Source organism: Peromyscus leucopus, chromosome 19, assembly GCF_004664715.2.
Source record: "Peromyscus leucopus breed LL Stock chromosome 19, UCI_PerLeu_2.1, whole genome shotgun sequence".
In the NCBI taxonomy this organism is placed as follows: Eukaryota; Metazoa; Chordata; class Mammalia; order Rodentia; family Cricetidae; genus Peromyscus; species Peromyscus leucopus.
Window position 1 is genome coordinate 75,697,111 of NC_051079.1, and position 27,791 is coordinate 75,724,901.

Consider the following 27,791-nt stretch of genomic DNA (forward strand, 5'->3'; position numbering starts at 1 on the left):
TCATTCTGCTACCACATCAAAAGCATTTGAATAGTTCTGCTAGTTACCGGGAAGGTGAAAGCTAAAATGTTGAAACTGCTGTATTATTATTTTGAAGTGAAATAGCAGTCTCGTCAGCTCAATTGGCATAGAACTGTACATGCCCAGAAAGCCAAAGTCTCGGCCTTACACAACACCTTGTATCTTACACTTGATTAGTGTTTATTTTTCATGTGCTAATCTCCCCCATGCCCCTGTTCTTCATTCAGAAACAATAGAAAAGTCATGTGAAGCTAGTTTTAACTCGTGTGAATTCCCACAGTCTGCAAGTAGAGACAGTGATCCTTTTGATTAAGTGAGTGCCTTAAACATCAGAGGCTTGAAGATCAACTCCTGCACTGAGACTCGATTTTCATGAGAAACTCTGTTTTAATTTTAGTGTTTATATGCAATGGGACAGAATCGCAGTGGTTAACAGGTGTACAGACTTAATTTTCTGACAATGGAAGTATAAAATGGTTCTCAACTTTGACATCAATGGGACTTTAAAATCTGCCCAGTACCACATATGTAGAATAGCAAGACCCCTCTCAGATAAATAGAAAAGGATCATAGATCATGAAGCCTTTGCATGGACCATAAGGTCCTGCATGGTTGGTCTGTCTTCCCTTCAGTGCTTAACAGTTTCTAACCACAAGGTTCTAGAGTAAATGCTCGAGTGTGGTAAGTCATGGATATCTCTTTCTGAACGTATGACTGGCTTTGCAACATGAAAACACATTTCTCTGCGGTTGTTAAATACTCTGCTCCGCTGTGTTTGTTTTCTCAGTGATGACCCTTTTAAAGAATCCACATTCCTGTAATACACAGTGATCGTCTTTTTCATTTTTTAAAACTTTTAATTCTTAAAAAATAAAGTGACATTATTTTCTTTCATTGTATTGCGGTCCTATTACTATTTTCCTCATTCTCTATCCTTTTGTTACCATAGACCAGGGTCTCATTGAACCTATGATATTTATCATTCTTTCTTCCATGTTTACATTTATAATTCACTTTGGGATCTTTACATGTCATGTAAACGTTTCAAGTATTTTCTTCCTAGTGTGAATACTAGTTTCCTTTTTTTTTTCAATTGGTCATACTTGATTTATAGATAAGTAATTGAATTTCGTCTGTTGATCATACATTCTACAGCCATATTGAATTCACTGCAACTAAAAAGCTTTAAGTAGATTCTATAAGATTACCTATTATCGAAAGTATGGCTAATTTGAATAGAGGTACTTAGATTCTTTCCTTAAATCGTGCTCTAGGTTACTTTTAATGTTTATAATTGAAATAGAGTAACTTCCCTTTTCCCACTCTCATTCTCCGCTCCAGGCCCTCCTAGATACCTTCTCTTGAGCTGCTTCCATGCCTGATCCTCTCAAGTTGATTGCTATACTCTATTGAGTGTGGTGATATTTTGTTTGTGATCTAACAAATAAAGCTTGCCTGAAGATCAGAGTGTGGAGCCACTAGTTAGCCATAAAGGCAGTGGTGGCACACACCTTTAATCCCAGCACTTGGGATCTCATGCCTTTGCTCCCAGTACTTGGGAGGCACACAGGCCTTTAATCTCAGCACTAGGGAAGATGAGACAGTAAGTGATATGCTGGGTGGAGAAAAGGGATATAAGGTAGAAGGAGACAGGAGTTCAGTCCTTTTCTGCCTGAGGATTCAAGTAGAGGAAGTAAGAAATCTCTCTGGTGTCTGGCTCCTTTATCTCTCTCTGTGATCTTTCAGCATTTATCCCAATATCTGGCCCTGGGTTTTTATTAAGACCAATTAGGATTCTTGCTACAGTTGAGTCTGTTTTGTTGTTTGGATATATGTGGGCTGTCCTGTGTCGAACCTCTACTTTAGCAGCAAATAAAAGTGCCAAGATTAGTGACTTTTCTGTATTTTGTTTAACACATGGATAAACTTAGTTCAGAATAAATAGGTGACCTACAAATCTTTAAAAAAATGCACCAATTTTTTTCTTTATTAAGATTTTTTTTATTCATTCTACATACCAACCACAGATCCCCCTCTCATCCCTCCTCCTACTCATCCCCAGCATCCCCAACAACCCACCCACCATCACCTCCTCATGGGGAGTCAGCAAAGTGGGGTACATTCAGTTGAGTCAGGTCTAAGCCTCTCCCTTGTGCATTAAGGTTGTGCAAGGTGTCCCACCATAGGTAGTTGGCTCCAAAATGCCAGCTCATGCACCACGGATAGATCCTGATCCCACTGCCAGGGGCCCCTTAAACAAATCAAGCTCCACAACTGTCTTGCTTATACAGAGGGCCTAGTCCAATCCCATGCAGGTTCCACAGCTGTTGATCTAAAGTTGGTGAGTTCCTACTAACTTGGTCTGGCTGTCTCTGTAAATTTTTCCCATCATGATCTTGATGCCCCTAGCTCATAAAATTCCTCTTCCCTCTCTTCAGCTGGAATCCTGGAGCTCCACCTGGTACTTGGCTGTGGATCTCTGTATCTGCTTCCGTCAGTTACTGGATGAAGGCTCTATGATGACAATTAGAGTATTCACCAATCTGATTACCACACCGGGGTAGGCCAGCTCAGGCACCCTCTCCACTATTGCTAGCAGTCTAAGTTGGAGTCATCCTTGTGGATTCCTGGGAACTTCCCTAGCACAAGGTTTCTCCATGTCCCAATGATGTCTCCCTCTATCAAGATATTTCTTTCATTGTTCTCCCATTCCTTCCCTGTTCCAGCTCAACCATTCCATTTCCTTATATTCTCATCCCCATTCCTTACCCTCTATTCCCCCCAACAGCCCCTAGTTTACTCAAGAGATCTCATCTGTTTTGCCTTCACATGGCAATCTATGCATACCTCTTGGGGTCCTCCTTGTTAGCTAACTTCTCTGGAGCTATGAGTTGCTGTCTGGTTATCCTTTGCTTGACATCTAGTATCCACTTATTAGTGAGCACATACCATGTCTGTCTTTCTGAGTCTAGGTTACCTCACTCAGAATGATATTTACTAGTTCCATCCATTTGCCTGCAAATTTCATGATGTCATTGTGTTTTACTGTTGAGTAGTACTCCATTGTGTATATGTACCATATTTTCTTTATCCATTCTTTGGTTGAGGAGCATCTAGGTTGTTTCCAGGTTTTAGCTATTACAAATAAGGCTGCTATGAACATAGTTGAAGCAAGTGTCCTTGTGGTATGATTGGGCATTCCTTGGGTATATGCCCAAGAGTGGGTCTTGAGGTAGATTGATTTCCAATTTTCTGAGAAACCATCATACTGATTCCAAAGTGGCTGTATAAGAAATCCAAAGTTTGCACTACTAACAAATCCAAAGTTTGCACTCCCACCAACAATAGAGGAGTGTTCTCCTTGCTCTGCATCCTCTCCAACATAAGCTGTCATCAGTGCTTTTGAGCTTAGCCATTCTGATAGATGTAAAATGGTATCTTACAGTTGTTTTGATTTATATATGCACCATTTCTAAGTTAATAAAACTTCATTCCAAAAAATATCTTTCCTAATGATATTCTTCCATACTCATAGACTGGTGCCTTATCTAGTCGTCATCAGAGAAGCTATCTTCAGCAGCAGATAGGAGCAGGTGCAGAGCCACACAACCACTCATCATGCAGAGAGAGTCCAAACTGGAGGTCTCCATAGTTATATTTTCTAAGACCACATATTTTCAAAGGGAGTGTTGATTGGTTTAAAATTTTGTCACAAAGCAAAACTTAGCTGATGATTATATATCTATCAAAGGGGATACAACAATGCTTCTTACCTTATTAGTCTATTCTTCTGTAAATAACCAAGCCAGATATGCCTCAGTGATGAATTCCAACTTGGAAATAAATTAAACACCTTGTAATGTAAGAATAAAGACTTCTACCTTGGATGTAGTCTTGTTGTAGTGTCCAGAACTTTCCTTCTACCTTCCTTTGTGACTGATTCTTCCTCCCCCACCCCCTCACAAAAAAACTGAAATTCTAAATACTTTTAAGGCTAAAAAGAAACCCAAAAGCTTCAGTCATCTAAGTAGTTTATTGTTTATTATCAATCCAAGCTGACATTAACATAAACTTGGGGGAAAACCCCTGAGGATGTATTAAAGGATATCAGAGATGGTGCATGGATGAGACTCATCAACAGGAATCCTTCAAGTAAATCTGTCTGCTGCTTAGTTCTGGCAAGACATTTCTGTTTCTCATGCAGGTCCTAATTTTAATGTCATATCTCACAGAGATCTGATCAGAAGAATCCCAGTGCAGCTCCTCCACTGTCCAGGCCACTCATTAATACCCAAGCTTGTCCTCCTTGCATCAGTTTCTACCTTAACATTCATTATGTATTTATCTGTTTTCTGTTTATTCTACTCCTCTGGAAGACTATCCTTTATCTTCATCTCTACATCTAGGGGCATGGATCACTGGCAGTGGACAGGTATTCATTCAATGATAAAAAGATGCTCCTGAGCTTAAGACGGGGTTATGTCCTGATGTGCTCCTGGTAAGTGGAAAACATCCTACATATAAAATAAGTACGATACCTAACCTACTGATTACTACAGCTCAGCAATCCACTACACTAGGAAGCACTAGCTGGCTACTCTAATGACCTTGAGGCTGATCGAACTGCAGCCCATCATTGGGACAGGCAACTATAGCATATTTCTAGCCAGAGAAAGATTGAAATTAAAAATCCAGTGCACAGTTTCTGCTGAGTGTATTTTCATTCTGCACCATCATTAAGATGAAAAAAAAAATCAAATGATCATGACATGGGGACTGTTTTTATACAACACGAAAGAAAATATGAAGCATTATTTCCAGCTATATAATTAGGAAATTGGAAGATGGAGGAATAATCAGGATGAAAAGTTCTAGCCTAGTACTTCTACAGCAAAAAAATATTATTGCAAGGATTACACCTTGAAACCCAAAGGAATAAATAAAATCATACCTTGAAGCTCTTAAAACATACATACATAAACATACAAATTCATATTTTCCTGCAAAGTAGAAAATGGAAAGCCATTTTTGAAAACTACCATTTTATATAACATAGTTACTGTAGAAATTATATTTCCGATATGCTAGGCACAAAAATTTAGCACCTAAGAACTTGGAATTTTTACTTAAATGTATGCATCTCAATCTGTTTTATCACACCGATTATTGTACTGGTTTTAAGCTTCCAAAGGAAAAAGCTGTGAGTCTGGGTATAAGATCTACCTTGGCCAAGGAACAATCTGTAAGATTCCACCTGCTTCTCTATGCTCTGAGAAAAAAGGCATCTGATTCAATCTCTATAGCAATCTTTCTACAGCTCTCTAGCTTAGAATCTTGAGTACCAATAACTACTAATCATGACAATGGCATATATGGCTTCTTAGTGTGTCGTCATGTCACCCAGACCTCCTGAGCCAGTGACCTGAGAGCAACAGCTAGCTAGATACACACTTCGCTACTGTACCATCACCCTTCCTAATTTCTTGCCTCCTTGTAGACTATTGTCATGGATATGGATAGACGCCTTTGTCTCTTCTGTTTATTATGTCCTGAAAAAAAGATAGAGTGCTCCAAACTGCATTTTTCCTTTTTACAATTTTCCTGCCTTTCTCCCTTCCTTTCCTCTTTACCCCCTTTCCTCTGTCCTTTTTGGGACAGGCATCCAAATCATGGTCTACCTACATTAGCCTGGAATTCAGGAACTTCAGACACGTCACCATATTCAACTCCTTTTATATTGCTTAATGTTAAATAAAATCTCAATGTTCTTGAATCAATAATCATTAGTTTCAATTACAAATTTGATGTGTCATAAAAAGTTATCTTCACAGAGCATTTTAAAATATCCTTGGACGTTTCTTCTTAACACACTTTATATGAGGGATTTTCTTTCCTCCCAATTATGCCTTCAACCAAACACTGAGAGTAAGCAGGACCATGTCCACACACTCCCTTGTGGTTATTGCCATGCTAGTGTCTCTTCGTCAGTTGGTTAGGATAACCTTTACCAAGAGTCTTATCTTGTCTGGATTGCTCTCCCATCATTCTCAAAATGTTGTCTTCTCTAATATTTTTCTCTCTTATAGCCTAATTTTATTATCTGCTATTAAATATAAACCACCTGCCAATACTCGGTGAATCATCACTTTGATAAGAGCCTCCCACAGATGAGAAGAATTTCAGACTCCACTTCTCATGGTTTCACACTCCATGGGGATCCTGACATTTGACATTTAAATCCATGAGGAGGCAATACATCCTTTTCGAAATAAGTGTGAACATTAACAGAATGGGGCACCTGAATCCTTAGCCACTACAAACTTAGAACAATTCCCCACTTCTCAAAGAAACTCTTGAGTAAATGAGTCACAGGTCAACTCTTTTTTAATAAAAATGTGAATGGCAATGAGATTAATATAATTTATATAATACAAGTGAAGGAAATTTCATCTTGAAATAACCAGTTTCCATTGTTTAATTAAAAATATACATTTGTACAAGCTTTCCATAAATGATATGGCTGTATAGGAACAGCAGAAGCTTTTGTGAAAAGGCTCTAATTATACTTCAGAATTACATGGAATTTTTACAGGCAAAATGAACTAATTCTCCTCTTTTCAATGCTGTAGAGACCAAAAAAGGGTTATTTTTTTTTAATATCCATGCACGTTCATTGTTAAAAGTAAACGTCCAGACTGGCCTGCTGTATAAACATACATCCTTTTTTCTAAGTCTCTTGCCTTGCATAGAGACAAGCATCATTAATGAAATAAAGTATCCTATCTGATCACAGGGTGCAGGTGAAGGAAAGGTGAGCATGTAGCAATGATTCCTGACAAGTAGACAAATAATTAACCGCTGACTACTAACAAAGTACAATTATCCAGAACAGTGTAATGATTATCAGTCATTCTAGTGAGATGTTTTTTTTTTTTAATTGACCCCTGAGCAAGTACACAAAGACATGGGAGAAAAGCACTTGACAAGATTTTCTCCCAACTGCCTATCACTGCATTTCCTATTGTCATACCTTGTTGGTACTCAGGGGAAAAGCTCACAGCAGCTCTGTGAGGTTTCTAAATAATACATCAAAACTGGGCTCATCATTTACCTTCATCATTATTTTTCTATGTCACCAAGTTGAAGTCCTATTTTCTTGCTCATTTTGAATTTCTGTAGTTATCCTGGGTTGCAAGGTTGGGGAAGGAAATAAAAAGCACTATGAAAGAGAGAGAATGTCATGCAGAAGAAATCGTTTGGGATCAATAGACAAACAAAGAAGTGCAGTGGAAATTGCAGGAAGAAAGAAAGATGCTCATTACTCCTGACACAGAAATGTATGTCTTTCTTCTCTGCTCACAAGTCCGTAGGGACCCAGAGATCATCAGCAGAGTGTGACATTCTGTTCTGTCATAGCTGTACAGAAAAGGCTATGATATGGAAACTACATAGGAAATGGCACCTGACAGATGGAAATAAAAAATCCTACAGAATTAACCACTGCAAAACCAAATCTCATCAGAGATGGCTTTGAATAAAATATGCATTCCAGCCCATGCCTCAGTCAGTATTTTTCAGTAGCTTTTTTTTGTTAACTACTCCATAAATTATTTACAGAGCAAAAATTTATTTCATGATCTTCAGAACAAAGGTCTTGATAAATCTTTGAAATCATAATGTTCTTCTTACACAGAGTATTCTCTCAAGAATAGTGACACTGTCAGGAAATTGAGAGTATAATGAAATGTTCAAGTAATATTTTTTATTCATTTTAACATATTGAACATTTTCAAGTAATTGTGTTCCCATCAGGAATTCCAAAATATAATCAAAACAATGATTTATTTTCCAAAAAGTTTTACTTTGGCAATATTTAATGCCAACACTATTTTCTGCTAAATGAATTTAAATAATAGATTTATCAAGTTTAATCTTCATAAGCCTGTCAGGAAAAAAATACTGCTATTGTCTGACAAAAGCCAGTTTTATCATATCTAAAGCAGAGCAACACCTGTGGGAGACCTGCTCCCACTTTTACCCCAAGGTACTCTTGAGGAAGGAGAAGTGAGAAATATTTAGATAGAAGGATAGAGGGGAGAGAGAAAGAGAAGCACAGGATAGCTCCAGAGGGCCTGGATCATTATCCACCAGTTTCTTCTGTCTCTTCTAAAGGGCTTTTTAAAGGAATGTCAAGGAGCAGGGCAAAAGACCTCCCCTTGCTAGATCAAAGCATACCTCACATCCAAGTGCAGACCCTTCCAAACACCTGGTAACCACACATATGGTCAAGCAATCCTCTAATGCAGCTCTGCTGGGCAAAGCAAGCTCAGATCTCACTAGGAAACCTTTGTGGGCCTCCATAATAGCCCTCAAACATTTTTGAAGAAAATTTGAAGACTTTTTGTAGTTTAAATGAAGACCCACTTGGGAAATTTTATCTTCACAGCCTTGCAGATTCTTGGTGTCCCAGCTGCCTTGTATCTTCCAGAGCAGAAACAAATCAACCCTGACCATCCAAACTTCCATCTCTTTTTCTACAGCAAGCCAAAGAATATTTTTTAAGATTTATTTATTCATATTGCATGTGTATTAGTGTTTTGCCCGCACATATGACAGTGCAATACATACATGCCTACTGGCCATGTAGGCCAGAAAATGTCATCAGTCTCCTAGAATTAGAGTCAAAGGTGTTTGTAAACCACAGAGTGGGTGCTGGGAATTGATCCTGGATCCTCTGGATGAAGAACCAGTGCTCTTAACCATTGAGTCATCTCGCTAGTCCTACCCCACCCCACCCCACGCCCCAATCAAAGAGTTTTGATCCTTCTCTTATTCATAGCTTAACTGAGATTCTAAACAGGCAGTTGAAATTCAAATGACAGACTTTTAAATGTGCTATTTTAACTTAAAGTGATAATGTTAAGGTATGAAATTTACCATATAGGCTCGTGGTCCTCATCTGGAGGCACTATTTGAAGAGGTCATGGACCTGGCCAGTGAAAGAGGACCACAAGGAACACGTTTGACTGCTTATAGTTGTGTAGCCATAAATTTTCTCAGGTCTTGCCTGGCCCCACAGTCCTGTGTTCCTTCAGTCCTGCCCAGGCCCACGGTCCCTCAGCCACCTATAAAATCATCATTCAGAGGCTTAATATTAATTACCAGTTGTATGGCCTATGGCAGGCTTCTTGCTAGCTAGCTCTTATAAATTAACCCATTTCTATTAATCTATAAATTGCCACGTGGCCATGGCATTACAGATCTGCTGGCATCTTGCTGCTCCTTTGGCAGCTGCTGGCATCTCTCCCTCCTCTCCTTTCCTCTCTCTGTATATCTGCTTGGATTTCCTGCCTACCTCTAAGCTGCCTTGCTGTAGGCCAATGCAGTTTTATTTATCAACCAATCAGCACAACACATATTCACAGCATACAGAAAGACATCCTGCAGCATAGTTGTATCTGCTTCTGGTCATGTTCTCTCACCTTTGTATGCTAGGTGTCATAAGAGAAGTTCCTGAACAGACTCCTATCACCATTGAGTTCCTCTCTATGCCTTCACCATCAGGATGGACTGCAATCCCCTGAAACCATGAGCCAACATAAATCATTATTCCAATAAGTTACTTGGCAGGCATTTTGACTCAAAAAGGAGAAAAAGCAACCAATTAACCATAATAATAACAATTTAAAGTTATCACTCACTGGGCTATACATCCCTTAGAGAAAGAGGGTTTTTTTTTTCATATCATACAAGGGAAAACATGTATTGTTTCCTTGATATACTAGATTATTTTACATGCAGCAGAACTTAAAGCCTCAAGACCTTTACAGATGAGTCCACACATTAAAATGAAGAGGAGGACAAATGCCAACAGGAAATTTATGCAGAATTGACTTAGATTTGTATAGTCCTCAAGGTATGCTTGATTAACTGTGGTCTATAGAAATTAGAACAATAAACAATTCTCAAGTTTTAAATTGTGTGATATTCTGAGTAGGAGGTGAAATCTTGTGAACCTCACTCTGTCTAGCTTGGAGCCTAAACCATTAATTTGTCCAGTGTATACATACAGTATATGTTACCTCTCAACAGTCACATACTAACTCTAAGGGTTATCAATCTTATGACAGTACCATCACAGAGGTGTATCAAAGTATCATTGATTTTACTGAATAATGGTTCCTGACCATGAGATCAGTTTGCTGGCCATTCATAGAAGCTACAAATACTTCCAATTAATGAAAAGCAAGAGTTTGTAATTTAACAAGTAAAGGACAAAAATCATGTCCATGATCACTAAAATCAGTAATGAATTATTGTTATTCTTTTGCTGATAAATTGGTCTTTGTCAGAGATGTGTATTTCAACAAAAAGATAGTATACATAGGGTCACTACTGACTTCAGGCTTCTGCTTGGGGGTCTTGGATCCTATTCATTATGGATATGAGGAGGTTATTATTAACTTACTTTTGTATGTATGTACTATGTGTTTATATGATTGTGTGCTTTTGAATACATCTGCATGTGTGAGTGGTATTGTACATGACCACAGCATACACATGGAGGTCTAGAAACAGCCTCAAGTGTCAGTCTAGTCTGCCGCCTTGTTTGAGATGAGGCCTTGTTATTTTTCCATTAAATCCATCAGGACAATTGGCCAGTGAGCTTCTGGAAACTCGCCCATCTATTCATAGGAATGCTGCGATTATAAATATTCATATTGTGTCTTATTTCCACGTGCATTCTGGGTATTCAAACCCAGGTCCTCACAATGTTGAGGCAAGTACTTTTATGAACAAAACCACCTCCCAAATCCCCATAGCATTGTTATGAGAATTCTGCTTAAAATTAAGAAAGTATTTCCAATTATTCAATCTTCAATAAACATTTATCATAAAAATTAAAAATGAATACAAGAGTGCTAAAATTTTTAAAGATGAACAAATCTTGGGGCCCTTTACTATTTATTTTTCTTGTTGTTGTGACCAAATACCTGACAAGAAAATAATTAGGGGGGAAGGTTTATTGAAGCTCGTGGTTTTTCAGGTATATCTTATCATGGTGGGGAATGTGTGGTTGTGGGATCAACTCTCAGATGCAAAAGGATGAGACTGCTTGCCACATCTGAAAGAATCAGAAAGCAGAGAAAGGAGTTTATTTTTTTTTTCTATTCTCCTTTATAATCAGTCTGAGATTTCAGTCTATGGATGGTGCCTCTCACATTTAGGTCAGTGCCCACAATCAATTCATCATCTCTAGAAAAATATTAACAGACAAATCCAAGATGTCCTGCACTAATGATCTAGACTTTTGTTGATCCAATTATGTTGGTAGTCAAAATTAATAATCACAAGTCTACTCTGGGTCAACTGAGCAACCAAACACTTCACTTTGAACCATAGTATCTCACCTCTGGACCCTGATGTTTCATCTCATAAAGCTGAAGTCATTTAGCTCATCTCTAAGTCCTTATAGTCTTAAAGATTCCAAAATTTTTATTCAAAAGTCTCAAATCTAAAGTCTTGATCTAACTGTGAGCCCTTGTGGAAAAAAAATGTATATACTTTTAATACACAGCAACACAAAGCACTCCCATTTCAAAAATGAGGATCAGGAGGACGGCAGGGAAATACTGGAACTCAAAAATAACAAAACCCAGTAGAGCAAGTACAAAGACTTAGTTGCCCAACTGGCATATCGGGGTCATATTAGCATCATCTGTGCTTCAGCAGGCCCCAGTTGTCCTTCATCTCCATAGTTCTGTGTCTATATCTCATGTCACTTCCCCCTCAAGACTACTTCAGTAGTACAAGCTGCTTTCCCTATGAAACCTCCACATTCTAGAATTTCCTAAATTCTCAGTCTCCATGGTAAATTAGGCTTCACAGTCAAAGCTTCACATTTTCTCTGAAGCTCTGTAGATAGAGTCCACATAAGTACACATTCCCTGGCCTTGGTGGGTTTCCAGAACCTTGGTATAGGCCTACATGACCATCATTCTTGCTTATTGTATGCCTGAAAAACAGCATCAAGTGGATGACATCAAGTTATGCTGACAGATCAATATGTATCCTGCACAGCCCAGCCTTGACCACAGCTGCAGTGGCCTCTGTGTGATGTAGCAGCTAAAATTGATTAAATATGGACTTAGATGTCCCTGTTAGGACAGGATGGTATAGAGACTGCCTTTCTTCAGCCACTGTTTGTACTAGCTATTATTGCTGTGAAAATACCTAAGAGAAGACAGAAGAGTTTACTCTGGATCAGGGTTTGTGTATACAGTCCATCATGGCAGCTGTGCTCTGGCTGTGGTGGCAGGAGTGTAAACCTGCTGATAACACTGAGTCTGCAGTCAGGAAGCAGAGCAGGAGATCAGCACTGGTATTCAACTCTTGTTCTTCTTTTTATTCACCCCAGGATTCTAAGCTATGCAATAATGCCACCACAGATATGCCCTTAGCATTGTTTAATAGGTGATCTTAAATACAATCAAAGCTGACCACCACACTTTATTTTGATATGAAGGTTTTCTTCAATGGATTTGCAGCTTCACATTCTGGAGCTTCTGATGAATGAGATCTTGCCCTTGAGATACTTTTCCTGTTGGCTCAGTGCGAAGTTAGATGTTTATCTTTAACGTCGCTAAAATCTTTGACAAATATAGCTATTCTCAATATTAATTAGGTTTAATATCTTTTTCTTCCCAAATGGAACATTTCTGTCTGCAACTTTAAATGAGTCCATGAACATTTCATCAACAAACTGCACATATTTTATTTATTTCTACTCAAGTTCCCACTCTCTGCTAATATCAACCTGGGGAAATACAGTAAATGATAACAATATCACAGTCTACATACTACACATTTTAAGATTTACTCCACCAAACAACTTGGTCTATTAGTTTTTAATTAATTGACACTAAAATACTCAGGATATGGTCCAAAGCACAACCAAAATCTTTGCCAAAATATGACATAAATTACAAATTTCCTGATAAAGTCCAAATCCTGAAAGAATCCTTTCAGCTCTAAAATCTCATCAATATGGTCTTAACTGCCAGCATTTTTCTTGTCATTCTGGTCTTCAGCATTCACACCGAAATTGTTCATTAAGCTTTGTTCACAGTATTCTAGGATTTTTCAGCCCACAATTCCATGCTTTCCCACATCCCTCCTGCAAACTAGTTCCAAAGATCTACAAACAACATAATTTGATATTTTACCACAGAAACCACACTCCTTGTATCAATATCCTGGTTTAGTTACTTTTAACGTGGATGTGGCCAAACTTGACAAGAAGTAAATTAGAGGAGGGAGGATTTCGTTTTATTCAGTGGTCTCAGTGTATGGTTCATCTTAGCAGGGAAGTGGTTCACAGGAGTAGCATCAGGAGTATGACTGTTTATATCTGTGCAGATCAAGAAACAGAGAATGGATCAGAAGCAGGGCCAAGCCATAAGCCTCAAAGTTCACTTCTCAGTCACCCAATTCCTCCAGCTGTGCTTCAAGTCCCAAATGTTCAACAACCTCTAAAAACAGCATGGCCAGCTAATAAGTCTTGAAACACATCAGCTTGTGTGAAAATTTTGCAACCATGCCAATAGAAAGAAAGATGTCTAAGTATTTTTGTTAGGGCTTCATTTAAAAAAGCTATTCAAAGGAAATAAACAACAACCTCAAAAACAGATATAATCATATGAAGCACTGATAGATAGGCTAATGAAACTGAAACATCTCAAATCTGAAATGTAAATGTCTAAGTTATACAGCTCAAGTAGGGAAACATTTTTTTTTTTAGTTATGGAAATATAAAGTCACTATGTGACTGTGGATTTTCACATCTATATTGCTCCATATGTTAATGCAAGGTAGACGTACCAACTCATTTCAATTTATTTTAACAATGAAAATTTTAAACACAGCTAGAGATGAATACTCTAAATTCTAGTTTTCCTGGGAAAAGTCATTGATGCCCTTTCGTATACATGAGGCACCTGAAATGAGTATGGGATCTCAGTAGTGTTAAACTGACTCTTGATGTGACATAACAGTTATTAAAAAGAGAGGACAGCAGGGACCGGAACCTGCCAAGCCTCCAGGAACCTGACTTTTTTCAATTGCCTTTTTTAATTTCATAGTAAACTCCAGTCTCCAGTAACAGTATTGTGACATAAAGAATAAAATAAAATGCTCAGTCTAGCCTCTACTCTCAGCGACAGAACATGTATATATGATGCATATGCTCCTTCAAGTTTTCAATCACATCAGAAAATAGAAAAATAGTTTCACAGCAAAATGAAAAGAAAACCTTAAGTGCTACCTTCCACATCAATTCTACCATATTATGGTGTTTGTATAGATTTATTATTTTATTAAGAGGTCATCAGATAAGAAGATAATGTCTACTAAAAAGATATCTTCTTTACTGTTCTCACATTTCCCTAGGGAGGTATATATGTCTTGTCATCAAGGTTAATCATCACAGTCTGCCAAGATCATGATGCAGACAAAGTGAGTGTGGAGGACCACCATTATTGAGGTGGTCCCAAGTTTAGTAGCAAGACTGAAGTAAATAGGAACGTAGATAGTAGCTTAATGTATAGGGTCCCAGTAGAGAAGTGTTTGTATTGTAGATTTAACCAGAAAACTATGAAGGGGAACTGACAGGTCTCCAGCCATGGTATCAACAGTGGGTCCAGACAGCACTTGAAAAACTACGTTATATTACGTGGTTAAATTAGTTCATCAACAGTTAGTATAGTTTATTGTAGTCTCTTAAGAGGCCATAGATGCTTTATAAAAACCTAAGGAGCTGTTATCATATATCCTAAGAGATTTCCATCCTTAAGTAACTCATATCAAATGCCACAAAGTAACATCCCACCTCCTCCCACAATGTACATTTTGTTAAGTTAATCAATGCTATTGGTTTTTGTTTAGCTTTCTCTTCAGATTTCACCTTTGATGCATATGATTTAAAAATCAAAACTTGTAAAATTAGTGTTTGTATAATGTAAGAAAAGAATCAGTCATCATTTAGAGGATGGTGCACTAAGTAGTAATTTCTGTGTTATATCACCTCCCAAGAATAAATGCTCTGGTCAGTGCTCTACACACAAAGAATATAGTCACCTATTTTCTGTTTCACAGATGAGTCAACTAACAGTCAGAGATGTTACTAACATGCTCATCATCCCTCAATCATTATGAGTCAAAGTTAGTATGCAGATACCAACTTTCAAAGTTCATGCCAAATTGTCCTTCATCTTTAATTAACTCTCTGACCCTCTTGAACCATTGGAGATTATCTCTGTTCATGGGATATTTTTTCTTTCCTATAATCATGACTGTAGAACATTTCCCTCTTAGATATCTATAAACAATTTGTTAATTTATACATTTAAATAGGTTTAATTCTAAAGAAGTAATAGGGATAATATTATCTTTCTTTATAATTATAAGTCACTTTAGTTCACTCTATCTCCCAACTTCTATCTCAGATCTTTAGGTCAGAAAATCAAAATGTGTTCTAGGGAAATGAGGAGTTGGTCTTGGAAAAGCTAGATGTTTGGACACTTGAGTTTATTTCCATTCATAACAAATATACAATGACAGATGGCTGGTTGACTTGGGTATCTGTACCACTAAAAATCCCAACATCACAAAGATGTGAGCTCACAGAAGCTGCATTACTGGATGAACTGTTCATTTCATAGAGAACTATATTACTGAAATGTCTCCTCTCATCCAGCAGTTGTTTACCACTTACAGAATCTCAAGTGCTTCATGAGTCCTAGAACTTCCTTGGCAGTCATATGAAACTCTGAGGCCCCTTTCTTCCTCCAAGAGGAAATGTTTCAAAGCAACTCTACAACCACAGATAACTATTGGGTCACCTTATGTTTCTGATACTCTTAGGGGACTGAGGTCCAGAGGATAACCACCTTGCCCTTGATACCTGTGTATGTAATTAATCATAGGTATCTCTGAACTCAGAACCCATATTCATTCTGCTAGGCTGATACATTTCCAGGGAAAAAAAAGACTACTTTTTACATCTGCAGTACTAATGTAAATAGTTATTTCCAATTGCAAACTTCAACTGAATAAAAGTATACATTAGAAAAAATAATTTTAGAATTAGATCTTCTAATGTGAGCATTCAAATAAGATATCCGTGTGAATCTTGGAGACAAAAGAACTTGCCCAAACCACTCGGTTCCCCAGGGTCATCCACACCCTGCCCAGAGAGCAGTGCTGGGTCACTATTACCATACAGATTGGTGTTGCATCTCCTTTGGGGAGTGTAAAAAACCTAATTCAGATTTGTGCTTTCTCTTCTCCCTGTTTATTATCTGTTCCACCACTCTCTCCTTTTCAAATTCTCAGCACCTTCAAGACACAGGTCCTGGGAGGAATAAGGTTGGTGTGTCTGTGTCCTCTGGTTACTGCAGCTGTTCTGTAGTTGACCCCTCTGATGATAATTGTGATAAAGGTATGGAATCAGCCATTAGGGCAAAGCCTTTGTGGCAGGTCAGTGACCATTGGACCTCTCTCTCTCCCCCTTTTTCTCCCTCTTCTCTCTCTTTCTCTCCTTCCTTTTTTTTCTGCTTTCACCCCTTTTACCTCCCTCTATGTCTTGCTGTCTTTTTATTTTTCTCCCTTCTGCATAGAATAACATAGAATGAATCCTCTCTCTTAATCTCTGGGTCTTTTACTTCCCAGCCTCCAGAACCATATGTCAATAGGCTTTGTCAATTACAAAATGCCTACTCTCCAGCATTTTGTTATAGAAGCACAAATTGACTAGCACCAGTGAACACATGTGTGGCTTTAATAGAATCAGGGTGCTGTATGTGTTATTGGTTATAAGATGGCCATTCATACAGTTTATCCCTTGTACTGTCCTCAAAAATTTATCCAGGCAAAGGAATAAATATTTATACTATAATTTTCATTAATATCTTAGAGTCAATAATTAAAAATATATATTCACATGAAATATTACTTCAAAAATAAGATGGCTGAAATCCCAATTGATGTGAGAAAACCACTGAGAAAATAAAAGCTGAAAACATGTAGTTTAGGTAGATATTTCAATTATTAACAGAAATTGTCATCTGGCAGTGTCATATTTTAAAGACAGGGCCAAACACCTTATTGCTACGTACCTTACTGGGTAATTATAAAGCTAACTGTGTCTATTTGTCAAAACACATCTAATCATCCTAGAAAAGGAAAAAATAGGTTTTTCCACAAAAATATAAATACATAACCCAAGTGAACTATTTATAGGACACTATAAATTTCAACAGCACTCACTGCCCTCTTGGAATAAGCATTCAATGACAAGCTAGTATTTTTTTTTTAAAGATGTGGTGTTGGGTATAGATAGGAAATGGTCTCATGTTTGTTTAGTGGTGTTATTAAACACTGTAAAGTCATGACCATGAAAAGTAGAATTTTACTTATGGAGAATTTCCTGGTTTGTCTTTTGTGTTTGTGTGTGTGTGTTCATATGCATGCATACACATGCTTACTACTTTGTGTATGTTTTCTAATTTAACCCCTTCCACAACACACGTTTGGTCATGCTATTGTTTAACTAACATGTTCAGGGACAAGCCAGAAGCAGCTTAGCTCCTTCACAACTCACTGTTCACCCATCTGCTGATCATCTATGTCCTCTAATGCTCTTACCATGAGCAGTGTGTCTTTTAAGACAGCACCTTCTTTGTAATCTCCATATGCTTTTAACTTTTCCCTTATCTGGAGCATGAATCTTAAATGGTCTTATTAATAAGAACAAACCCAAGGCCAGTTATTGGGGTGAATGCTGGAAGATCAGAGAAGCAGAACAAGCCACAGCTAACTTCACCTGGCCAACTTCTCAGCTGGTCTTGTTTCCTCAGACTGGATGCCTCTGAGTCTTCATCCGGAATGGATCTTAGCTGTACTGCTGCTAAAAGCCTAAAAACTTAACCAGACTCTAGTTCCTGGTTTTCATACCTTATATACCTTTCTGCTTTCTGCCATCACTTCCTGGGATTAAAGGTGTGAGTCACCATGCCTGGCTGTTTCCAGTGTGGCTTTGAACTTACAGAGATCCAGATGGATCTCTGTTTTAGGAATGCTAGGATTAAAGGTGTTTCTAGCCTCTATATCTAGTGGCTGTTCTGTTCTCTGACTCCAGATAAATTTATTAGGGTGCACAATATATTGGGGGAACACAATATCACCACACTTATCCCTTGGCACTAATTATCTCCTTTGATAGTTGATGTATTCATTCATTCATTTTCTTATTTCTCTGTGACAAAACACCTAATAAGAAACAAGTTGAAGGAAGTAGTGTTTGTCTGTGGCACATGGCTTGAGGGTACAGTCTGGATTGGAGTGGAAGGCAGGGCTAACAGGAGTGGCTTTCACCTGTGGCAGCAGGAAGACAAGCTGCTTGCTCACATCTGAGTGGATCAGAAAGAAGAGACAAGCAGGAAACAAGGCCAGGCTACAAAGCAAGGCTCAAATCCCAGTGATCTTGACCTACTTCTTCCAAGGAGGTTCACCTTATACTGCTTCTAAAACCTCTCAAAAGAGTGCTACCACCTGGAGACAAGCTACATCACACTTCTCCTCTCAAAACTCAGGAGTCATTGCAGAAGATGGGGCATAAAAAGTATAAGATCCAGAGATCAAGAATGGTCTCAGGGAAGCAGTGTCCTCTGGGTGCAGCATGACTGATGAAAGACTGTAACATTGAAATTGGCACAGATGTTCTGGCCAACTTGGGGACTGGGATAGGAGCTTTTCTTTATCTCCTTTTCCTTTTGAAAACTTAAACAAAATGAGCCTGGTTGTCAGTTTGATTCTGGAAACCCTACTTTAACCAGAGATACTCACTGTCCTCTTGGAATAAGCATTCAACAACAAATTATAAGACAGACTTATTTACAGAGAAGGAAATAACCAGTATGAATTCCTATAAGTAAAATGTTCATACCACAATTACTTCTCTGTATGTTTTACTGTGAAGCATAGACCCATAGTGAGGTGGTTAGAGAGAAAATGTCCCCCAAAGGGACTATTAGAAGGTATGGCTTTGTTAGAGTAGATGTGGCCTTGTTGGAGGAAGTATGTCCCTCATGTATGCTCAAGATACCACCCAGTGTCTCAGACTACTTCCTGTTGCCTCCAAGTCAAGATGTATGACTCTCAGTTCCTGCTCTAGCACATGTCTACTTGCATGTCCCACCATGATGATAATGAACTAAACCTTTGAAACTATAAGCTACCCAATTAAATGTTTTCCTTTATAAGAGTTGCCATGCTCATGGTTTCTCTTCATGGCAATAGAAACCCTAACTAAGATGCTAGCTGCAAAAGTTTTCCTGTTTACAAAAAAAAAAAAAAAAAAGAGTCCGTAGGAGTCTATAGTCTTCATGCGAAATTTACCTTGAAGACTCTACCAGTCTCCACATCAACAGTCACACATTCATCAATTCATATATTTTTTCATTCATGAAGAAATTACTGAGATCCTACTATATGCTTTCTGTAGCTGGAGGGCTTCTCTCCAGGTTCCCCAAGCCCCGCAGTCCCACAATTCACTTATAAAATAATCACTCAGACGCTTATATCACTTATAAACTGTATGGCCGTGGCAGGCTTCTTGCTAACTGTTCTTTTATCTTAAATTAACCCATTTCTATAAATCTATACCTTGCCACGTGGCTGGTGGCTTACCAGAGTCTCTACATGCTGCTTCTCCTGGCGGTGGCTGCAGTGTCTCTCCTCCTTCTTCCTGTTTCCCCAATTCTCCTCTCTCTTTGTCCCGCCTATACTTCCTGCCTGGTCACTGGCCATCAGTGTTTTATTTACATAGAGTGATATCCACAGCACTTCCCCTTTCTTCTTTTTTTAAAAAGGAAGGTTTTAACTTTAACATGGTAAAATTACATATAACAAAACAATTACCGAGCAAGAATTATAGTTACAATATTAAAGAAGATGTCCTATCTATCTTATATTTGTGAGTTTAAGGTTTTATAGCTAATTTATCTTTTATCATAACTGAGGAAATTACGACTATCTAGTCTTCAACCACATCAAAGACCTGAGAAGGAACATAATGGTACCTGAGAAATGGTAGATGGATGTAAGCAACTTTCAGGAATCTTGCAAGAGTAGACCAAGACAGCTGGCAGCCTGGACAGTCACCTAATGGTTCTCAGCATTGTTGGTGCATTCAAATTGGCTACAGGCCTAGAGTATCTGACAGACCATTTTTAGAAGCAGGAATTTTAAGAGACCATCTTACCCTGTCTTGGCAGAGTACAGTGGTCGCTTTCCTTGTGTCCCGCTTGTCCAGAAAGGAGAGCATTGCATTTGTACTGTCAGCCATCAAGGCAAGGGCAGTTCTTTGCCCAGTAGGCCATTTTGTGCCAAAAGACAAACTTCCAAATGGAAATGTCTTAGAAGCCCAACATTCTCTCGGGATCAATTGGTGCAGCCAGGAACAATTGTGTCTCACATCAACAGAATTTTAAGTTATTTAAATGCCATATTCTCTAGGTCTATGAAGTGTTTGAAGATTACCTATCTATCTGAAATATATCTATGTATACCTAGAAGACTTAACTAACATGGCTACAAATATGATTATCATAGATGACTGATTATTAATCTATTTTTAATCATCCATTACAATTTTAAATGAGTTAAACATAATACCTCAAACAAGAATAGAAATATATATACAGTATAACAAAATTAACTTTAAGTTTGTATTAATAAACTAAAATTTTTACCAATGTAAAACATTTTAAACATAAACTAAAATCTATACCAATGTAAAACATTTTAAACAAGTTGTTCTTTAAAAGTAGGTTCATTAATCTACCCTTTTATCTTATCATCTCCATATCCTCCTATATATCTATATTATATCCCCTTTTCTTTTTTAGAAAGAGATCACATTTATAATCAACCTGTTTTAAATAAAAATATTGGTTTTTCTCTGTCCCACACCAGAGGGCTCTTTTGATTTGGGACACAAGAATCACTTAACCATTTTTTTTTTTTAAAGCAATATGTCTGGGTTTAGAGGGGGAGTGAGCCAATTCCACCTCTAAAGCCAGCTTGGTATATTTGGGAATTTGGACGTAGCATCTCTTACTACTTCCTGCTGGAGGGGGGCGCTGTATCTTATGGGGATGCAAAGAAAATTTTAGACCTATGGTGTAGTCCGTGAGGCTGTATTGTGTGAACCAGTTGCCTTGAAACCGATCTGGATGTTGGATCATCTGGGCCATGGTGTCATCGGAGTCCTTTCAGGGGGTCTTGGCTGGTGAAACCTGATGTATCTTAATCTGGAACAAGTCCACAGCCTCTGGCTTTCTGTGGAAACAAAAGCAGAACCTCTTTTCCAAAGTAACATATCCTTATATCCAAATTTTGAAGTCAAGGTACCTTTAAAATATACATTTTGGCATAACTCAACAGGTTTTGTAATCAAATGTTTTTCTTTAGCTATGAATATCAAAGAGAACATAATCCAGATTCTCTGTGTGGTAGCCATCTTTATGTGGCTTATGTTTTATATTACCTTGAGCCTTGAGCCTATTGCTTTAAACTGTACCATTGTAAGCGCTGTGGCTGCTGGCTCCACCCACTTCAGCTTCCCAACATGGCAGTGGTACGTTTTCCGCCAGCTCTGGGAGTCATCAAGTCTCAGAAATAGTGGGTCTAAGCTTTTATCAAAGCAGCGTGTAGCCCAGAAACCTCTTTTTTTTTTTTTTTTTTTTTTTTTTTTTAAATACTAGTAAAGACTAAATCTAGCACACAGCTTAATTTGCCGCTGGCAGATGCCTCATTTCCGCCATACTGCCGGTCAAACGCACCCGCCAGGAACCCGCCAGTGTCCAAACTTGCGTTTTGCCGCATCTAGCTGCCCGTATGAGACAAGAAGCAGGAACCTGGTTTTGGCTCTGTTTAGAATTGGTTATTAAATATTCTCAGGTTTAAGGTGGAAACTCGAGCCGTTGGGCGCCATTTGTTGCTGGAGGGCTTCTCTCCAGGTTCCCCAAGCCCCGCAGTCCCACAATTCACTTATAAAATAATCACTCAGACGCTTATATCACTTATAAACTGTATGGCCATGGCAGGCTTCTTGCTAACTGTTCTTTTATCTTAAATTAACCCATTTCTATAAATCTATACCTTGCCACGTGGCTGGTGGCTTACCAGAGTCTCTACATGCTGCTTCTCCTGGCGGTGGCTGCAGTGTCTCTCCTCCTTCTTCCTGTTTCCCCAATTCTCCTCTCTCTTTGTCCCGCCTATACTTCCTGCCTGGTCACTGGCCATCAGTGTTTTATTTACATAGAGTGATATCCACAGCAGCTTTCATCATTAACAGCACTGATCTTGCATGAAAACCAAATCCTTACCACCAGTGCTGCTGTGGAGGGCTGAAATTTTACTTACAGATGAATTAGACACTAAGATAAGGAATATAGGTAATTTCTTGAAGGATCTCAAGTAAGACTGATATAATTTGCTCATAAAAGGAGTATTCTTATTATGAACCAAGATTACATTGCAGTGTCTGAGAGGATAAAATGTTGGACTCAGAGTAGCACCTAAAGAGGCAGGATGATTGGATGTTGGCATATCAGAATGTGGTAACTGCAGGGTGCTGATAAGTAGCATAGAATTCAGAATTCATTACAATGTATAACCATGAGTATCTGGTGATAAACCATGTGTGAATTGTAGGAGGAAAGAGAAGTCAAAGCATTACAGAGAGAAGATGAAATATTCAATGACACCTCTTAGGTACCAAAAAGAAATCAAGGATGCCAGGCAATGAAGAACTGAGAAGGGGGAATCAGAGTCAGGAGAACAGTGATCACATTGTGGCCAGAGACTCAGAAGAAAGCTTGAAAGCATTATTTCTGCAGAAGCCAAATAGGAAATTTAACAAGGTTATTAGAGGCTAACTACTTTCAGTCAAAATTCAGTCATGTATCAGTGCCAAAGCCATTCAAGACATTTATAGTAAAATATTTTAAAGGTTGAATAAGAATCAAACAGGTCCCCACACACCTAAAAGTAAGACTATTCTCCAAATGTTATTTGTCATCTACTTTTGAAATAAGTTCAGGTACTAAAGTGAGGCAGAAGGAGTTGTCTTTAAACCTTTGTATTGGCTTGTGGTAGAGGGTACTGGGCCAGTGACCTATAGAAGGAAAACAGTTGATTTTTCTCTTGCACTGCACTGGGTACAGTAGGTCACGATCTCTTAAGATCCTGCTTTGCTGGCCCCTCCTCTGGTGTTAGCTTAGTGGTCAACTACTCAGGAAATACTGAGGACAATAGAGGGCCCTGACCTCATTCTCAGAATTCTACAGGAGCCAGAGGCACTGCAAACCTGGAACCTTGCTGATGTACAGCCTGACCGAAGACCTACACAACAAGCACCAGTGTGACACTCAGACCAACTGCACTTAAACAGGGACAAAATGAGACACAGTAATGTTTTCACAATAAAAAAATAAACATCAATAGCGTTGTTCTTTTATTAATCTGCGAGGCACTGGAATGTCAAAATAGTCACTTAGTTTGTTAGCAACATTTTCAAGCCACTTCAAATCAGACTTTTCATATGTTCTGGTCAGTTACTTTCTTCTGGAAAGTCACACCACATGAATATATCTTTATGCCAGAAACTGTGGAAATTTTAGCACACAACATAAAAGAGCTGCTTTGAGTGTGTCTCCTGACCCCCAGAGAGATGTTAATAAATTCACTTGTGAAGCATAGTCTGTTCTATTCTACTTCTAAAAGCCTCCCCTGTGCAGTCTTCCCTGGAGAAAATGTACCAACCTATATAAAATTCTAAAACACTGTCATGCTCACCTATTACTCTATTTTAACTTTTGTTGGAACATGAATCTTTCCTTGAAAAATGGGAACATGCATTTGGGATGCCCTTGTTGCTGCAAGTAGCATTGAGGTGAGTATTTCACGGGATGGGAAAACGCCCCACGGAACTTCATTGTCTGTCCTAGAACTATAAAAGACTGACATTGTCTTGACTGCAAACACTGAAAATAATGGAGCTTAATGGTTGAGTGATAACATACCCTGAACCATTACAGCAGCAGTAGTTTTCTTGCCACCAATGAGTTTTATCATCTTACTCTCATAATGTTTTTATAGGTGTAAGCTGTTTGCTGAATAGAATATAGAGTGCCAACGTATGAAGTACATCCCAAATTGAATCTTATGTAAAGAAGAATGACAAAAGGTACAATCATTGTATGTGCTCCTAAAGAGGCAGCAGAAGTACCTCATGCATGTAGATGCATGTGGAAAGCCCAGACTTTCATCCCATAGAGGGCAGAGGGTGGAGGGACATGAGGACTCCAGAACTGTGATGATTACTGTTTTGATCATCATTCAGCACAAGTCTCTACAAAATCTAAACTGGCTGTTTTACTTATGGTAACTATTGCTGTGATAAAACATTGATGCCAAAAACAACTTGGGGAGGAAAGGGTTGATTTGGCTTACATATCCTGAATCACAGTCCATTGAGGGAAGCCGAGGCAGAAACCTGGAGGCAGGAGTTGATACAAAAACCACGAAGGGGTTTTGCTTACTGATTTCCTCCTCAAAGCTGGCTCAGCCTACTTATAGACACCAGGACCACCAGCCCAAGAGTGATACTACCCACAATGGCCTGGGCCCTACCCCACCAATAATTAATTATGAAAATGGCCTACAGGCCTTACAGCCCAATCTCATGGAAGCCTTTTCTCAATTGATGTTTCCCTCCTTTCAGATGACACTAAAAACAAAGATTATAAAACTTAATGAACTTACACACAGTTAGAATTGGCTTTTTAGATGGAAACTGTGAGGCTTCCCCTTAAATTTTAGGTATTTAATAATCATTTATCATTTAGCAATTTTCTATATGTGGAATATTTCCCAAAATGTGCATAACACACACACACACACACACACACACACTATTCCAGATGATGCTTTTAAGTTCTAGATATAAAGAAAATACACAGAAAAGCTTTACTTAAACTTCATACTGCTTCCAGACAAAAGTAATAATTTCTCCTCTAAAACTTTTTTCCTCCCCTTGAGTGACTTTATTTTAAAAAAAATAAAACCTTGTCTGTTCTCTTTTGGAGGCAGATACCTGGAAGCCATCTCTTATTCTGCCTTGTTAAACATATGCTCTGCTTTCTAAATAGCACATGAATTTGCAGGGTTCTCCCCATTCAGACTGTTTTCACCATGTTACATGGGGCATCATCTCTGTTATGTACAGTGATTGCTGCCAGGCTTCCTAATTTCCTCTCCTGGTTGCTGCTAATACCTGCTCTAACCTATCATATTGTACCATTTACTACTTGAAACTTTTCAGTGGATGTTCATTGCTACTAAAATATAACCCCTACAGCCTTGACTTCACTATGTGACTCGTGTCTACAGATTCATCTCTAGATTTATTTCTAGGTACATTAACACATTCTATTCTGAAAATGTACTGAAATTATTTCACCCACTTCATCTCACTGTCCATATTTTTGACCAATAATCTTTCTGCCAAGAACCTTCCTTTTTCCTAACACCTTACTCCAATAATTTTCTTTCTTCTTCCAAGGTTAATTTAAGCATTGGTTTCTCAGGGAGAAATTTTCTAGTCCACTGTTTAACATTGGTTCTCTGTTGCATACTCGAGTGACACCTTGCAACCTCCCAATTATATTGCATGTTCTTGTGTAGTTGGAGTTATGGCCAGTCGCACCCGGGACCATAGCCACTCAGACCCAAATAAACATACAGAGACTTATATTACTTATAAACTGTATGGCCATTGCAGACTTCTTGCTATCTAGTTCTTATATCTTAAATTAACCCATTTCTATTCATCTATAAGTTGCAGTGTGGCTTGTGGCTTACCAGGACTTTTACATTTTACTTCTCATGTCGGTGGCACCTGGCAGTGTCTTCCTGACTCAGCCTTCTCACTTCCCAGAATTCTCCTCTCTGCTTGTCCTGCCTATACTTCCTGCCTGGCTACTGGCCAATCAGTACTTTGTTTATTAACCAATCAGAGCAACACATTCACAGCATACAGCTATCCACAGCATTCTTGTTGATTATAATTACTTACTTAGCACCTGGGCTCTCCCTGCAGTATGACTACCTTGGGGAATATGATGGCATCTGCTGAGCTTTATCTGAGATTCATCTTTATGCTTTGAGTAAATAATTATAATAACAAATGTAACAAATTAGATATCCTAAGATATTCTCTGCTCTTTGTTCTTTAGATAAAGATACAACCTACATAATTAGTGAAACAGAGTAAAAGACACTTGAAGCGTAAGTCGAGATGGCAGATTTTCTGAAGTGCTGGGGATGGGACCACTCAGCATAGACCCAGAATCCTTGTCCTCTGAAGGAAAGTGAGGCATGTATTGGCTCTGCTAGTATCTTCTTTCCATTATTGACTACTTCAATATTTAACTGGCCAACATGAATCAATTTGAAAGTCCTTGGCAATCAGAGAGCTAAGCTTTTAAGCAAATATATTGTGCTTGAATTGTTTCCAGGTGATTATGCGAAAATTAAGTTTTTTTGAGAAGAGCTAACAATGAGTAATGAGAGAATTAGAATGAGGACATGGAGACATTCTGAACAGAGAGAGGAGGGCATGTGGAAGGGAATTAAGGTAACAGGCATTAGTCTGGTGCAAGTTTTCTTTTCCTTCCGACTGAGAGAGTTAATGGCAGCCTGATAGGAAGTGTTTGCGCAGCTCTGAGCACATCGCTGAGAACGACAGTGCTATTTACTCCACATTTCTAACCACTGTCTGAGCAGCTTCCCAAATAAGGAGGCTCTAATGCGCTGCAACAGGTACAACTGAGGTCAGTCCTAAGACTTCTGCCCCTCCTTTACTCCTGCCCTCACATCAAACTCTCATTCCCTACACTAAATGTTCAATGAGCTGACTTGTTATTGAATCACTCGTTTCTTCCGGGTTTATCTGTGGTTCACGTTTATCACCTGCTCTTTTATGTATAATATATATATACACACACACACACACACACACATATATATATATATATGCCTCTTTGATATTCTCCACTCTCCAACCTTTTCCAACCTAATGATTTTACAAAGTAATTGATGATACTTAAGGAGAATCAACATCTCTGTGTTGACTATAGTTCCCACAGCTCAGGAAAGCTTGCCCACTCCTCCATGACACTAGGATCCTATGATATGCTTCATGACCTGACCTGGAAACGCTTATGCAAGACTGTATTATATAGTTGCTCATGAAATGTCCTTGTGTCTTCTCTACCTAAGAGTTCTATGAATCAGAGAAGCCCAGTAAATGCTGGCAATACAGCCTCACTGCTACAGAATAAATACCCATTGCTCTGTAAAAGTCATTGTACAGATATTTGGATTTGCAAAGAAACAATTCAAACTGGTTGGTTTTTTAAAGTTTTATTACAAAAACAAGAAAATATTATAGGTTTAGATTTGTCTAAATGAAAGATAAAAGACTTCCCTTCATAGTTAGAATAGATTCTCCTTCTGTCAGCCTAACATTTTTATTAGTGATTCATAAAAAATACTTTGGGAACCTCTTATTTGAACTTTCATTAAAAAAAAAGTTCATCCTGGTCTCAAAATAGTTGGGAAGAGTAAACTTCTTGAATACTAAT